This window comes from Abramis brama (assembly GCF_963993115.1).
Source record: "Abramis brama genome assembly, chromosome: 2".
NCBI classification, from domain to species: Eukaryota; Metazoa; Chordata; class Actinopteri; order Cypriniformes; family Leuciscidae; genus Abramis; species Abramis brama.
Genome location: NC_139964.1, coordinates 31,522,196 through 31,540,175, shown reverse-complemented (window position 1 = coordinate 31,540,175; position 17,980 = coordinate 31,522,196). Strand labels below are relative to the sequence as shown.

The window sequence follows — 17,980 nt, the reverse complement described above, 5'->3', positions numbered from 1 at the left end:
TGTTTATGTGTGTATGTGTGTGTGTTTATGGAGCTGCTGTGCATGAATATAAATGGTGAGTGAGCCAGGAAGAATCTGAAGGAGGGGATGTGAGAACCTGTCTGCTGTTGTTCCCATAGCAACCCAGCCAGAGCACGGCCGAGAGAGAGAGAGAGAGAGAGAGAGAGAGATGGGGGGAGAGAAAGAGAGATTAACAGAATGAAAATGATTTCTCGTCACACTATCCACTAACTTAAACTGTTATATGAATTATTATTAATGACGTGAAATGTTTAATCTGATTCTAGAGGCTCCAGTTTGGATATATTCTAAAATAGTGAGAAGGGTATAGTTCCCTAGTGAAAAAAACTATACCAAAATGTAATTAAAAAACATGTATTTCATACTAAGTATACTACAAATCCATTAAAATATTTACTTACATATCACATATAAATATAATTAAACTTTATTTGGAGTGTTTCTTTATTGTACAATGCACATTTCTTAATATTAAGCCTAAAATGTGTTTAATACCACTATTAGTAAGGATAGTATTATCTCTGTATAGTATCAGTCTTTAAATGCAAGATATTTTAAGTGTACCTAAAGTAAACTTGCAATAGTTACATTTTAGCACAATCAAATTTACTTGTATATTTTAATGTATAGTTGGACCTCAGCACTATTTCTGGATAACTAAAGTACATTAAGTACAAAATTAGTTCCAATTTAGCAGACTTTTAAGTATATCAGTATTCCAAAAGTACAGTTGCAGGGTATTTATATTAAGTACATAATATGTAAGTGTATTTGTTGTATACTTAGCATAAAGTAAATGTATTGCAAATACATTTTAGTATTATTTTTCACTAGGATTATTTATTATAGTATGGACTTTTTAGTGGAGAAATCATGGCTGTGTCTGAAACAGAACCAATTATTTTGTACGAAGGGATTTTTTTGGTATATTGGTAGGTTGTGCATGCACTGTCTGCATTGTTTTACCACCTGATTCATGAATGATATTAGAAAAATCAACAGCCCGAGCAGATAAAAAAAATGGAAAATTTCTGATAACAATTTTAACAGTGCAATTGAGCATCTTGTGGGATGAAAATGAATGATTTAATTTTAATAAATAGATAAATAAACTCAAAACACATGGTGCAATATCAGTGCCGACAATGCCTGGTTAAACTGGACTGTGGGTGTTTAGTGAATAAGTAAATCTAGTTACATAAAACTATATACAGTGTATATATATATATACAGTGTATATATATATATATATATATATATATATATATATATATATATATATATACACATACATACACACACACATATATATATATATATATAAAGTTAAATAAATAAAAATTAATAATTTGCATATTTGGACACTGTATTTAGTCTTTACACACAGGATTGTGGGATATCATAGGCAGCAAAGGATGCATCTATTGTAACTGAAGTCTGCCTATACTTCCACATACTGGCAAAGAATGCAGCATTGTTCAGGTTTCAGAAGCGGCCCATATTTACTGAACACCTATAATTATAAACTGATGGTGACTAGACTCTGAGCCACTGATTCATTTGTCCAGTTTTACAGGGTCATTGGTTCTGCGTAGCTCCCACTGCGGGGATTGTGGCCCATGCCGTGTACACACATGGTGACGCCATCTGATTTGATGACAGACTCGCGTGATCGGTGCTCGCAGCTGCTGCTGATTTACCACAGAGGTGTGTTGATGCTGTCAGAGCACACACACACACACACACACACACACGCACACACCTGCAGTGTAGTATAGTGTGGGATAGTATGTGTGTGTTTTCAAGGGATGATGAAGGATTACAGCCACACACACACACACACACACACACACACTGTCTCTCCAGCTGAGCAACTGTGACAACACACACATTCACCCACACAAATACGATCACGCGAAAGCATGTCAGGTTTCCTTCAAAAAAAGCTGCTTAGTATAAACAGAATAAAATCAGAAGCAAACCTGAATCTCAAATGTTGTGTCTTTTTGTTAGCGCGCCAAAGACAGACAGCTTTTACCTTTCCATCAATCCCACTTCATCACTGTCAAACACTCAAAGTGTAACGGTTATGCTGCATATAAAGGCACGAAGATGAAGGTTCAAACAGTATTTAATAATATCCACAGGGTAAATTCCACACAAAGAACAGCAAGCAAACACAACCATACGTAAACAAGACCGGACAAGGGTGAACTGGAAGCACAGGACTTAAATACACAGACAAATGAGGTGATTAATGAAGATACAGCTGACAGTGATGACAAATCAAATTAGAAACCATGACGACAAACTAGTGGCGGAAAGGATGCAACTTTTTTGGACAAAGATATACATACATATATATATATATATATATATATATATATATATATATATATATATATATATATATACATAATTTAATTAAATATATGTAGAACTATTGTTTAAATGCAACCAGATATGGGATCTATTCTGAATGGTTTCTAGGTTGTTGGTTATTGCTCCAAGTCAAAAGAGCCCACCACCAAGCCTCTGTGCCATACCTATATATAACTGTTTCCTCCTTCAATGTAGGTCTATGGGATTTTTTTGCCTATTTTATCACCAGTTAATTCATGTTAATTTAGTCATAGCACACGTCTCCTCAACAAGCCGGATGGTGGAACAATCAACAGTGCTGAATGAGTTACGTGTTAAATTTTAATACATATGGTCAGGACTTTGTTCAAATGGCAGGGTAATATAGGTGAACAGTGTGTGTAAGTGTATGTGTGTGTATGTGTGTGTGTGTGTGTTTGAGGGGAGGTGTCACATCGCATACCACACAAATGAACTCTCTCGCTCCCTCTAACACACATATATATACTTTGGCAACCAGTCAGGCAAGTTTACAGAGAGACTGTCCAGCAGCTTCTAGTGTGAAGAGGCAAAATTATTTCCTGTCCGTCTCTGGGCTAGACTCGCTTAAGCGCCTCAAGCCACACACACACACACACACACACACACACACACACACACACACACACACACACACACACACACACACACACACACACACACACACACACACACACACACACACACACACACACAATATCTTGTGTGCACACCTCCGCAAGACACTAACACACACACACACAAAACAAACACCCACACACTTGAAAACGCACACAATTTATCAAACTCCCACATTACCCTCTTTCTGCACTCTCCATTCATCCTGCCAACTTGGCTGCTTTCCTCCCTTCTCTCGCTCTCTCTTTCCCTCCCCTCTCCTCTTGCTTTCCTCTACTCCACCACTCCTTCCTTGTGCAACACCTTGTCAACAGTCTTCCTCTTTTGTGATCACTTACTCTCGCTGAGCACATCTGTACTTCATATGCTGAATGAGCTCTTACTCAGAGAGCGCTTTCTGCTGATACGGCCTGTTTATTCTTTTTCACATGAGTGGAGAGATTGTTTGTAATATGGTTGTTAACAAGTGGGTTCTGTTTTACAGCCTCGGTCTCTCTCGCTTTATCTCTGTCTTCCTCTGTTTGTCTGTCTTGAGTATGTCTTTAATTTTCTGTTGCCCTGAAGTTGGGCAAAAAATAATAATAAATTGTTCAGGGGAAATAAAGAGAGTTTTTTGCACTGCAACAGTATTTTCATGAGAAATAATAATTTCCCCCCAAAATGATTATTACCTTGATGCCCCCAAAAAATCCATTACATTTTGAAGAAAAAGAAATTACAATAAAATTAATTATTTGTACAATATGGTAGTAATTGATATATTAACTTTTTACTAATAAACAAAACACATAAAAAAAACTGTATTACAGTAATTAGAAACACCATTGAGAATAATGGAAATTCCAAAATAATATACTACAATAATAAATATATAAATACATAACCAGTAAAATGAGTTGTGGTCTATTTTGATTAAATATTATGAATAAAATAATTAAAATTCTGCATTACAGTAATGAAAAATACAATTGAGAATACTGGAAATGACAAAATAATAAACAATCAAACAAATAAAAAACAAATAATGAAAATTATGGAAATTATAAAATACTAAATAATTAATAAATAATTCACCAGTAAAAAGAATTGCTATATATTTGATTAAAGAGTATGAAGATATTTTTCTTTCCTTTGGAATAACATGCATGACTGAATAGTTCACAAGTAAGGAAGGAAATATGGTACATTTTGAAGATTTCATGTTGGCTTGAGTTTTCATGAATTTTTCACAAAGCAAAAATAATCTCAGTGGCAAAGTATTTTCAAAACATATTTTCTTCTTTTGATTTTGGGGTGAATTCTGACTGGTACATGTTTCTAATTGGTTTTGTGAGATTCACCCAGTTGCGTGATCTGGAAAGCATAGTTGTGAATGACAATCATCCTATAGCGCTGAGAGAAAGCAAAAAAAGAGAGACAGGCAGACAGACAGAGGGAGCAGCTGCATACAGGGGGCCAGTATCAGGCTTCAGACCACTGGGTCTCAACACACTCGCACACATTCACACATATGTCCTTCCCATATAAATACATGCTTGAGTAAACTGTGCAACACACATAAACAGTGTTCCTCCTGACGCCTCCCTCATACTGTCTCTCTCCTTATCCATTACTCACTCGGTCCCTGAAACTCCCCTCATCTCTCTTGATTTCTCTCTCATTTACAGCTCTCCAGGTTCCCCCATCCCCCATTTGCATAGTGCTATTTAGGATAGAGCGGAGAAGCCTGGACTGGAGCAAAACTGTCTGACTTATTGTTTGAACTGTCTGCATGATATGCATAGACTAAAGCCCTTATTTCATTCTAGAAAAATTTCAGCTTTCCTATCAAAATGGACACCTTTAGCTATTTTATGTCAAACTGCTATATTTATTTCAGATCGGTCTAGTGGTTCTGCTTCAGTTTATTGAGTCCACTCCTTAAGCCCAAACTTTTCTGTCTGTGGAGAGAAGTGATATTTGATTGAGCTGGTGTAAAGAATCTGAACACGTAAAATTTAGTGTGGCTAGAATTCGTAGGGTATCCCATCCTGTTGGCCTACTTAATTGATTTCAGGAATGAGGCAAGGTATACGAAAACATGGTTGGATTGTTGGTGACCAAGAGGGAAATTTCTGGGCCTGTTTTCTCTCAAAGGAATTATGCCGCGTTCCAGGCAACCTGTAACCCGTGTTTTTCCAACTCGTAACTGGGAGTACATCGATCTAGTACGAGTTCACGGGTGGGAAGTCACGGGTTGTTCCAGTGCACTTTCACGGGTATAAGGTTGGAAAAACACGGGTTACAGGTTGCCTGGAACGATGTACTCCCAGTTACGAGTTGGAAAAACACGGGTTACAGGTTGCCTGGAACGCGGCTTTAGATTCACTCTATATAGTTCTCTATAGAACTCTATATGGTTCTATATAGAATCCTAGGGTTCTTGACTCAATTTTAAAGAACTCTTTATGCCAAAAAGGTTCTATATAAGGAGAAATGTCTTATGATTGAATAATACTTTCATATTTAACGAGTTATTTAATTTGTTTCAGTTGATGAAGTACACTGTAAAAATGACTGTTGGTTTAACTTAAAAAAGTAAGTTACCCTGGTTGCCTTAAAAGTTTGAGTTCATTGAAATAATTTTTTTTAGTTGGTTTAATCAACTCAAAATATTATTTTATCTGAACCACATTAATTATCCAAGTTGTTTTGACAAAAGAAAAAAGTTTTTTTTAATTTGAAATGAAAAACAGTGTTTTTACAGTGTTTACAAGCTGCTTAATTCATACAATGTAATTAAATAAATTAAAACAAAATTAATTACTTAAAAATAAATCCATAAAATGATGTGAACCCCTACAAGGTTCTATATATGACGTGCCTGACAGAACCCCATATAGAACCTTTTCTTCTAACACAAGTGTCTACACCGGACATGACAGTTGTAGAGTCGTGTTGCATCGCAACAGCTTGAAAGTAGTGCGAGCAGTTGAAGTACGTCAGAAATAGAATGAGGCATCCCAGTTTACTGTCGGGAATTTGTCGTGTCGTGACGACATCACTGTTAATTATGGATTCGATTTGCCTTTGTCACGTCGTCTGGTGCAGTTTAAAAATCATAACTGTTCTATTACTTAATCATTTTAAGGCAGTGGGTTTCCTCACTTTTTTTAAGTTAAGTCAACTGATCACTTTTAAGAGTAACTAACTTACAATTGCAAAAAGGACCTAAATAGAGCTAAAATAAGATTCACAAATCAATAATGTTTTGAAGCTTATGCCATCGTCTTCCAGTAAAAGAAAGGGTGTTTATGAATTTATAGTTGTCATGGAATTATATTATGGCTGAGATTTTTTCAAGTGAAAAATGTAAAACATTTGTCTATTTCTAAGGAAACCTTCTAAAGAATATTTCTGATATATGCTTTTTTAAATGTATAAATATAAAACAAAAATCCTTGTTGTTTGGACTAAAAAAGACAGGCGTTCAGATGGAGCACTCTTGCTGAGTGCCTTTCTGCTGGTTTGAGATCTTCCTCATAGAACAGAGGCTGTATTGTCAGGACCTGTGACTCTTAAGAGAACTAGAGGACAGGAATGAATGGATAGCGAATAAGTGAGTGCCCTGTTTTTTTTCCCCTCTTCCACCAGCATAAGATAAATGGGGTCCAGACATTTAGGAATTTGAGGAATCTTATCTGGTGCCAAAACTATTTAAGGGAATATTTTATTAGTGGTTTTAGAATGTTAAAAAAAGAGACACTTTCATATTCATATCAGGTTTCCGGCATATCGTACAGTAGCCAGATGTTAAAAACATGCAATGATCGTTGTTATTTGTTGTATCAATTTCAGAAATTACTTAATATTTCCACTTCTAGACATTTCTCATATAAATACACTACCGTTCAAAATATTGGGGTCTGTAAGATTTTTTTAATTTCTTGAAAGAAGTCTCTTGAAGGCTGCATGTATTTGATCGAAAATACATTAAAAATGGTCATATTGTGATATCATTACAATTGAAAATTAAAAACTGTTTTCTATAGAGGAGTTTGGTAGCCACTGTAGACGCTGACAGTGTTGCGGTCATATTTCAGTATGGACTCTTAACAGTGACAGCACATTGATTCCCTAACTAACAAATGATGGATTGCAGTTGCTCGCGGGTCAACTGGTACCTTATTAAAGCTCATGAGCTGTTGTTGTTATTGAAAGTAGTTGCTTAGTCACTGTTCAATAGCATTTTGTGCTCAAAGTGACCATGAATCTGGTTTAAAGATAGCCAACCGTCTCACACCTATTCTTCAGATTTAAGAATGTGTATGGAACTCGCAAGATTTCCATTAAAGACAAATGAAGGGAAATTGAATTAATCTTTGCATATATTTGTCCTCTTTACCTTAGGTCAGCAACCCATTTTACTGTTTAATTAGAGTAAATGGCTTTCTTGATTAATGTGGAATGAATGGTGCTAACGCTAGTCAGGGCGGTAAACATTCATCTGTATATGTTCTATATACACAGTTAGCGCTTAATGCTGCCTTCAAGTCATGTCATAGTGATCATATTTACAACATAAGCCTACTTTAATTCTAGCACAGTGACATACATACCAGTGTGAGTGAGCTCTGACTTTGCAATATGGTGTGTGAATTAGCAGAAGCTAATTGATATTGATTATAAGGGGTGAATGCTAACTGTAAAGTTGAAATGCCTATTTAGGTACTGTTGATGAAGAATAGTATTCAAGCTAGTTAGAAAATACTACTCATTTATCTGGTTTATGAGTTGACAAGCTCGTGCAACCAAACTACATTTCCCATGATTCTCTGCGGCAGCACAATAAATGCACAAAGCGTCACTTGTACACCTAATAAGCATCTCTTTATTTTGTTGCATTAGTACTAAAAAAGATTCCTGTTGTTGTCAGGAAATACAAAAATATAGGCCAATATCAAATGTACCAATTTGCTCTTTATTTTGCTGCATTAGTGCTAAAAAAAGGCTTCCTACCATTGTCAGGAATTGTAAACGAGACAAATAACTATCAAATTTATCTATTTGTTCTTTTTTTTCCCAGGAGGACTTGAAGGCAGCATAAGTAACTGAGTTTAGTGACATATTCAAAATGGCTTCCATCTGGTGAGCCATTCCGGCTCTGATTGACAGTGGTGCGTGTTGGTGGCTCGACTTATCATTCAGCACTGGGGGGGTGAAATGCAACTGCTCCTGCTTCTGAGCCAGTCAACGCGGAGCATAGCAAAACACCCCTGAATTAATTATAATGTTGCTCTTAAGCTCGATCGAGTGTTGGATCGAACGCAAACACTTTTTGTTTTGGACAGGTGGTTTTATCAGGCATGTGTGCACAAGCGAGCGGAGAGCGCAAATAAAATATAGAAAGTCTGTTTAATCAGTCATAAGTGGGTATATATCAAAGCCCTTCATTGCTGTTGAGAAAATTTCGTTAGTTAGTGTAAAGCTCATATTGTCTACTGAAGAGCCGAGGGCTTTTGGAAAAAACAAAAAACTGTGTTAGTTAGACTGTGCGTGTGTGTCGTATTTTACATAAAAATGAAATTTAAACCTATTAAGAGGTGGTATTCAATTTACATGTGTGCTGTATTGTTGTAGGATTGGATTAGAGGTTTGCTGGGAGCTGGAATCACAGTTCACAGCTCGGTTCCTTATTACCGCTGCAGCAGGGGAGTACGATGACAGAAATAGTGCACTGAGGAGACATTTCAGTATCTCAGAATGGAATCGGCCAACCACACACACACACACACACACATACATTGGCTGGTATGGAGAGGACATGAATAGGAGAATGAGGCAAACAGTGATCAGGTCAAAAGTGACAGTGACTGCAGAGAGACAGAAGCAAGAGTGAGATATGTAAGAGAAAGAATTAGGGATCGCGTGAGACATGGAGAGACATTTCTGTCTGAAGCCCTGGGAACTCAACTCACCTCTGGTTTTCCTGTCTCTTTGCTCTTTTCCTCATTCTCTTTCGCTCACCTATCCTAATCTCCTTCCCTTTCTCTCCCCTCCCCCCTCTGCTGATATTCCTGTTACCATACCAACACAGCTCTCCGCTTCAGGACCTGCTGGTCGATGTACACTCCAGTAAATATGATGCTTGTAATCTAATAAACATAATTTCATGGAGCCGTTGACACAGAACGTGCTAAGTTTCAGTTGCTTTTCTACATAAACATGCACTAGACGGACTTATTTGACCGTTGCACCGTGTCTTGCTGGCTGCTTTTTCAGGTCGCGTCTCGTGCATGAGCGCCACGTTTCAAAGACGCCGTATAAAAAGTTCAACTTTTAAAAACAAGACAGTTATTTTCATCTCTGTGTGTTAGTAATGCTGCACTACATTCTACAAATGCAAATTTTAGTTTAGACTTGTACATGATGTAATATAGAAATGTAGTATATAGTACAGTAGTTATATATTACCGTTCAAAATGTTGGGGTCAGTAATATTTGTATTAATTAATATATATTTTTAGTCAGTAAGGACTCATCAAATGATCAAAAGTGACAGTAAAGACATTGTATAATGTTACAAAAGTTTTCTTTTGAACTTTCTATTTATCAAAGAGTCCTGAGAAAATGTATCACGGTTTCCACAAAAATATTATAACATTATAAGACATGGAAAATAAGATTTTCACCATATAAGCAAATCACCATATTTGAATGACTTCTGAAGGATCATGTGACACTGAAGACTGTAATGACTGAGTAATGATGCCAAAAATTCAGCTTTGATCACAGGAATAAATTACATTTTAAAATATATTCAAAAATAATACGGCTATTTTAAATTGCAATAATATTTCACAGTATTACTGCTCTTTACTGTAGTTTTGATCAAATAAATGTAGTCTTGATGAGCATGAGACTGATAAAAAAAAAAAAAAAATCACACAACCCCAAACTTTTGAACAGTACTGTATATCTAAAACAGAAGTGTACTGTATAATACAATATTAAATGTAACATGGAAGTGTACACTACACTACTAAATGAATTACTACAATAGTAAATAAAACATGGAAATGACTAAATACACCACTAAATTTGACATCAATAATTTGTTTAATTTCATTTGTTTCAGGATTCTGTCAGAAGCTTTCGTGTATCTTAAACAGTGGAGCATGGTGCTAGCAACGCCAAGGTCATGGGTTCGATTTCCAGGGAAAGTAAGAACTGATAAAATGTGTACCTTGAATGTAAGTTGCTTTGTTTAAAATCTTTTGCCAAATGCCAACATCAAACATGAGCATGCACATTACAATCGTAAATATAACAAACTACTCTTTTGGAAATGTGCACGAAACTACTAACAAACAACATATAAGTGTACTCTACACTACTAAATGAATGCTACTGTACACTACTTTTACAGTAGTTTATGTAAAATGTAGGTCATTAGAATTGTGTGTTCATGTCTGTGTGTATTTTCACCAAGTATTCCCGATTAAATATTCTGTGCAGCCAAAGACAAAACCATCTTGAGAGCCTTACGACACACACACACACACACACACACACACACACACACACACACAGCAGGTCTGCCCCTAGGAAAGAGTCTCTGAGCTGAACACACAATCAGGCTGTAGACTGGGGGAACAAGCAGGGAGTGTGTGAGGACAGAGCGAGGGGGAAAATCTACCGCTGCTTCCCTGAGAAGAACACTTCAGTGGAATTAGCTTCAGCTCAGATGGGAAAACCAGACTGAAAACTGTGGGGACAATACTGCTACAGGCGTTTATTCTTGTCTTTCATAACATCGGTATGTGTGGCTCCACATTGAGGGCCCTATCTTGCACCCAGCGCAATTGACTTTTTTCTACACCGACGCATGTATCATTCCTATTTTCCACCCGACGCATAGCGGACTTTTCCCTCCACAGGCACATGTCGGTAAATTAGGGAATGAACTTGCGCTCCCAGGGGCGGTTCAGCGAAAAGAGAAGTGTTCCGGCGCAACACTTGGAGAAGACAAGTGTCTTCTCCAACAACACGGAGAAGTTGTTCTGGCGCAAACGTTCCCTGGTGCTATTTTGCAGTTTCAGAAAACAATTCCGCCACAGACCAGGAAAAACCTAGTATAAACGCATTATTTAGATGCTATTTTAAGAGCGCATGCTTGGCCATAATGTAGCGTGTGCACAACGCGCATACACTTTGCTTGTCTCATCTACACAGACGCAGGCAGCAGTTCCCATTTTTGCAAACCATACATAATTACAAGGAAAAATATTACCACACAAGAGAAATCATTGTGGTGTCCAGAGATGATGCTCTGATTGGTTTATTTCACGTTACGCCCAAACCACACCTATGAGTAATGTAGCTACTTCGGACCAACCCATTTTAGATTTGCGTCGGGCGCAAGAGTCATTTATCCCGCCAGTATAATAGCAACAGCGCCCGAGATCCGCCCACAAAGTTACTTGCGTTTCGCGTTTGATACTTGCGTTTCAGATCGTTAAAATAGGGCCCTGAGTCTGTTGCTCCGTTCCAACACCTAGAAAGTTGCCATCATAGTCATCTCAACGTGAAACATAGAAGGCAAAAGAAAAAACATGTGTAACCGTATAATGGGTCCATACATGATGACTTAAAGTGACAGCAGCCTAATATACCTGCTACCAAATTATGAGATAATATTAAAAATATCTATATGGAAGATTTTCCCCCATGGTATCGATGTCGAAATTGTGGCCATTGAAAATGCTGAGTGGCTGGTAACTTTGGAAAACCACTAGCTACAGTGGCTGGTGAGCAAAAAAGTTAATGTCAAGCACTGGTTCTAGCTTAGCAACATGCTAACATCAAACTCTATTGAAATCAATAGTTCGTTGATTCTCCAGAACGGAGCGCTATTTGTGTGGTATGTGGTAAGTTGCTGTCTATGTACCAAGCAAGCAATAGCCATCATTTCACTGTCTACTCTAGGTTAACTATAGACTCGATATAGTCCAGCTATGAGTAACCCACTTCTAGCCAAAATAACCTTGAATTTGGTTATTACCAAAATAACTTGCGAGATGTATGATATTTCATCATGTAAGCAAAGTCAACAGTGATTACAAGGTGTTTGGTTTCATTTTATTTGGTGTTTCTTTTCATTTAGTCTAATTGATGACTAGTCTATTCTTGGGATATGGTTAGACAGCCCAAATTTTGCCTTGTTTTAGCCTAGACGTCAGGGCTGTGTTTGGACGGCTAAAAGACGTCTTTTAAACGCAAAATTGTTTGCTGGGGGTGTTTCAAAATGGTCAAAAGCAGCTGCCTTTAGGCGTAGACTTTGAGGCAGCTTCCTAGCATTTTGGTAGAGAGGCCATGTATGTATTTTCCTGTTTACAGTTGTTGCAGCCGTCTTTCTTACACACATTCAAACTAAATCAGACAACTCTAGATGATGACCCAGATCATTGCTGTTTTACCAGTTGTTTGTCTCCTCCCCATCTACTTCTCTGTCGTACACATTTCTCACTAAGGGAGAGAAGGAGAAAGGGGCAAGACAAAGAAAGGCCAAGAGAGAGATAGAAAAAAGGAGAAAGATAGAGAAAGAGAAAGAGGGGGAAAGTCGGTCAGACCCCCTCCTCAGTAGAAGAGGAATGCAGGGAGTCTGGTGAAGGAATGTGGAATGGGTCTCAAGGGGAGGGGGTATAGTCTAGATGTAAACACTGTTTGTGTGTGTGTGTCGCTCTGTGAGTGTGTGTGTGTGCACGGTGTAATGGGTTCAAAGACTTCCAGCGCATTATGAGGTTGTGTTATATGTGTCCTGTGTGCGTGTGTTGGTGTATTTTGAGAAAAGGGGGCTCTTTAGGTAGGCCAGCTGTAGGGAACAGCTCCCCGTCTCTGATGACAGCTTTGGGCCAATGAGGTGATTTTATCATGCATGGAAAAGTACCAGCCCCACTTAAACATTGCACTGAACCGAGACCAGTTTCTCAAAGTCAATTCCATGTCTTTTCCGAGATATTCATAACCTTTGTCCTTCCGTCTTGAGCTTGTTACATTTACAGAATCTCATGCTGTAGTATTTAGCAAACTAGACTCATTGGAAAAAAAATAAAACATGCCTCTACCTCCATTTTAGGAAAACTCACAAAACTTTTGCATTTCCCTGAGAAACTTTGTGTGCACTCACAAAACTTTTGTGATTTAAATAATATAAGGTGGGATGAAAAACTGTATTTCAGTGCTTTTGCAAGTGAATGAAAAGTTTCTTGGAGGAACAAGCAAGCAAAAGCAAAAGCATTGAAACGATTTTTTGTCCCATCCAACCATGGCTCTGTACTTTTCACACAAATTATGATGATACATTATTGATTATCAGACAATTAGTTAATCAATTATTAAAGACTTGTTTTTGCGCGATTCTTTAATTTTGCGCAATGTCATTTTATGACCTCAAAACACTTTTACAACAGTGCATGATTCGCAAACGTATACATTTTGACATTTGAATCATATTACTCTATATGTATCACTTTTCTGATGTAGTAAACTTGTTCGGTAGCTCACCTGGTACAGTATTGCACTTGTGTAGTGTCGTGCTTGGGTACATATGAGTCACCATAAAAAGGCTCAAAGACTTGTAGAAAAAATATAAACTACAATGGTTACTTCAGCAAATGAGTTTTAATCTCATGTTTTCTATATCCGTTAGGTTTAAGGTCGGATTTAGTATAGGTGGTATGTTATTTTCGAACGCAATAGACCATTAACGTTTTAGCCTTACTGACCGGACATTTCATTTCCAAACTGCTTCAGTAACAACCAACTGAATAAAATGTTGACATTCACCTGTTTTGGATAAAACTGAACACGCTTTTACTGCCACTCACTGGATATTTCCCTTTGAAAGTGTCAAAAAGTGTGCAAGAAGCAAAGTAATATTTTGCTGAAATATCTCCATTTTCTTTCCAATGAGCTTGGGTTGGTATTTAGATATGGATACAAATCATAAAACATAAAAAGCAAAGTTAAATGTTAACATGATATTCCAAACCTCGTAAGGTCTGTCAGGATTTTGAACAGGCAATCCTTTTAGTCACTCGGCTTTGTAGCACATACATTCTCATTTAAAGTGACTTTCGCTACAATAATTGCCAGGACAGACCCTCTGGAACAACCTGGGGCGGAACATGGGGAAGTGTCGCGCTCCAGGGAAGAACAGTGACAGAATAGGGCTGAAATCATAGCACTTCTCAGTTCCTGGGTCAACACTACTTGAGTTTGAGCCCACAACTTCTGCGTTCACAGCTCGGATCGTTTGCTATCACAATCTGGATTTTAAATACATTATTTAAATTCTGTAATCATTTACTCACCCTTGCGTTGTTCCAAACCTGTATGACTTTTTCTCTTCTGTGGAACACAGAAGATGTTTAGCAGAATGTCTGAGCTACTCATGTCCATATGAAAATAGTAATTAATGCTGCCAAGCTCCAAAACTGAAAAAAAGCAGTCCATATGACTTATATTCTAAATAATTTGAAGTCATATGATATTGCTTTGTGTGAGAAACCATCCAATGTTTGCCAGTATGTGCTGAAAATCATCCCCAAAGTCATTGTTGTCAAACCTGAAATGTGTTTGGTTTGAGGTCAATAACTCTGGTTGGTTCTTGCACATTTCATGAGCAATCATGATGCAAGAGGGAAAAACTTTTGGTCTGTTCCTCACATAAAATTATTACAATTCATACATACTGCTTTTTATGTTTAACTACCTTTGACTGTCTATTTTTATTGTATAGAAAAGATTCTGCAAAAACACCTCTTTTTTAGCCAGTTTCACTGACAAGGTTTAAATCTAGTCCCAGACTAAAATGCATGTTTGAGCTGTCTGAACTGAAAGTAACTTGTACTAACATATTTTAAAGTGTCAGTGCAATTGTTTTGTCTCAAGATGCACACCAGTAATGTTTTTTCTAGGGCACGTTTATAAAAAGCTACTTAAATCTCCTATTTGAACTAAGGCCTAATCCTGGCATAATCTAAGCCTTGTCTGTGAAACCAGGCCTTTGTGTTCCACAGAGGGAAGAAAGTCATACAGATTTGGAGAGTAAATTACCCTGGTAATCCAGAGTTCTCGCGAGAGCACAAGTTGAATTTGCTCAGCGAGTTTACTCTGGCGTTGCGTAATTATGCTCATTAAATATGCCCTTGTATCTGAGCTGCACCAATCACATCGGGTTATCTGATATAGTTGGGCCAGAGGCGAGCTAAACAGATGACGACAGCGCTGTGACGTCGAAGTCATTAGTAAACATTGCAAGATGGCTATGGATGAACACCAGTTGTTTGAAACGGCTTTGGGCGCTACAATGAACGAGTTAGACTTGGCTTTTTATCTAAACAACTACCAGTTATCTCCGCTGGTAGCTAAGCGTATGGGGCTTGTTGTGATTGGTCGTAGTGTTATCCAATTGCGTGCAGTGAGATTTTCAAATGCATGCTTGGTGCCGCCCCTCGAGCTGGCCGATTTTCATTAGTCGATGCCAGACCCTTAATCTTTCAGATTTAGGTCTGGATTTCCAGGCTAAGAGTAAATAACACAAATGACACAATTTCCCTTTTTTTGGGTGAACTACTCCTTTCATTTTACTAATGCAATAATCAAATGCAAGCTTCCAGGGTCTCACCTTGATAGAAAACTCTGTCTAGAATAAAGTGAAATAAAGCCAATTAATCAGTTAACTTGATAAGCACTATAGAGCCTTTAAATTGTAACGTATTAATGTAATGCTGGTGGTCTTCGCTGTTCATCTGCTGATCTAGGGTGGAATAGAGCCGCAGGCAAGGTTGAGTCAAGGTGCTGGGCTTAATTCAGAGAGGGAGAGAAAAACTATATGTGAAGGTTAGGGTGAACGACTGAACTGTATACTTCCACTACTATACTAGAACTAATGATTTTAATAAATAATGATACTCATTTGTGGTTTGGGTGTTATTTGGTGCTAAGAGGGCATTTGTGGCAACACTAAGTAGTTGAAAAGAGGGCAAAGAACACTGTGTGTGTGTAAAAGAGAGATTGCCTTGCCTTTCTTGTAAGTGTGTGTGTGTGTGTGTGTGATATTTTTAGCTTGTTCCCTCCATGAGAGGGTGTGCTGCTGGAACACTATGCTTGTGTGTTTAGGAAACAAGCTCCAGTGCTAACAGCAAAAACTTCCATGGCGCACACATGTACACATAGACACAAAGTGTTCCCCTAAAATCAACTTTGTCCTAAATTGAGCACCAAAACTGCATACCTAGAAATGCCATGCTGAGGTTTTCAGAGTTTTATTTGGTCTTTATTTTTTTCTTATTAGGGTATTTATTCAAATAGCTGAATTGTGCACTTTGGGTCAACGTCTGTTGCTTTTAAATGTGCTATATTAATACTTCTGTCAGGACCACTATCGTCAAATACGATTGACAGTTAGCATACAATTTGGATTGGCGGTATGGTTCTGTTCTGGGCAAGAACTCCCTGCGCATTCATGCAGCCTAGCATGGATAAGAGCAGGGATAGCACAATATCCCCCCTTAGGGTAAACAGAACAGAACCAACATGAATGTATGCAGATATCATTAATTCAAGATTTTTAAAGTACAACATGATTCGAGAATTTATTTTGATTCAAGGGGATTCAAGGGGCTCCTGAGAAACGTGATAGCTGCTGATAATACTGAAGGAGCGTATATATGTATACAGTGATAGGTGTCGTATTCCTAGGTAGACGTGGATGATGCGAGCTTGACTAACGTTACCTGCCAGAACTGACGCTACGCTTGATATTAATTCAATAATCCAATATATATATTAATACAGTACTAAATTTACTCTGTTATCCAGATAAAAAATGAAAGGTTATATGAAATCCAAACTATCTACTTAGCAAATGTGCCTTCTCTTATTGTGCAGAATTCAACAGTACAAGCTATTCTGCAGTTTTATTACATTTTAATATTCTTAAATTATTTCCCAACAAATATTCTGTCTCACTCATAAATACACATTATAGTTACGTTAAATGTTTTGCAAATTGCCATGTTTTTTTTTCTTCAAGTCAACGTGGCTCTATTCTGGTGTTGAATGGCCCCTTTTCAATCAATCAATTCAGATCCAAGCCTACCCTGCATTATTTCCCACTGAACATTAAAATACTGCACATTAGAGAAGTTAAATGTCTCGCGGATCCCGTTTCAATTGGTGTTTAAGTTACCCAGGTTTAAACTTGTCTTTAAACAGCAGCACTGCTCAGGTCAGAATGAGAGGACAACCTCTATCAGTGCTGATGGAACAGCATGTTGTATTCACACAAAGCTTGTAGATATTAACCTTCAACCTCATTTTTCCTTCCTCGTTTAGGATAGTTAATTACAAGGGCCCGGCCAAACTCCCCCTATTGTGTGTGTGAAGAGTGTAGTAGACAGTCGACTCATTTGTAAGCACTAAACGAACACTAATTCACGGCCATGTCAGTGTGGCCCTTAAACGGGCAAAGACGGAGGTAATAACACTTCTGTTTACATTCGTAGAGGTCTACACTGGTGACCCGAACTGGTGCTGTGAGCTTTCATTCGCTTGCCCGTCTCTCTGGCTACAGAGGCCCCGCCCACTCAGGGAGTTCCAGCCACACAGATGGCTCCCTGATGGTCTGTTTACATCTTATTTGCATACAGAAATCTTCACGTCTTGTCGCTGTCAAAACAGACGATTGCGTCCGAGCCTCAAGTGTCAGGGATAGCCGCAGGGGTGCTACTCCTCATCTCAAACGCACAAGATGTACCATTACAAAAACTTGTTTTTCTCTTTTTATTGCTTTGAACATATCTGGACTCAGAAAACAGATATATTAGAAAATACGCAGGGAAATGAATTGATGTTATTCTTGATGCCACATTTAGCAGTATTTGTGTTTGGGTAT

General features: G+C 37.8%; 1 protein-coding gene across 1 annotated transcript in view; it reads left to right on the top strand.

Annotated features, from left to right (window-relative positions):
• Positions 1-17,980, top strand: part of bcl9 (BCL9 transcription coactivator) — a 107,199-nt gene that overhangs the window by 27,103 nt on the left and 62,116 nt on the right. The window contains exon 2 of the mRNA XM_084106927.1: positions 10,157-10,271. The gene's annotated coding sequence lies outside the window, so the exon portion shown is untranslated. The remainder of the gene's footprint in view (positions 1-10,156; positions 10,272-17,980) is intronic.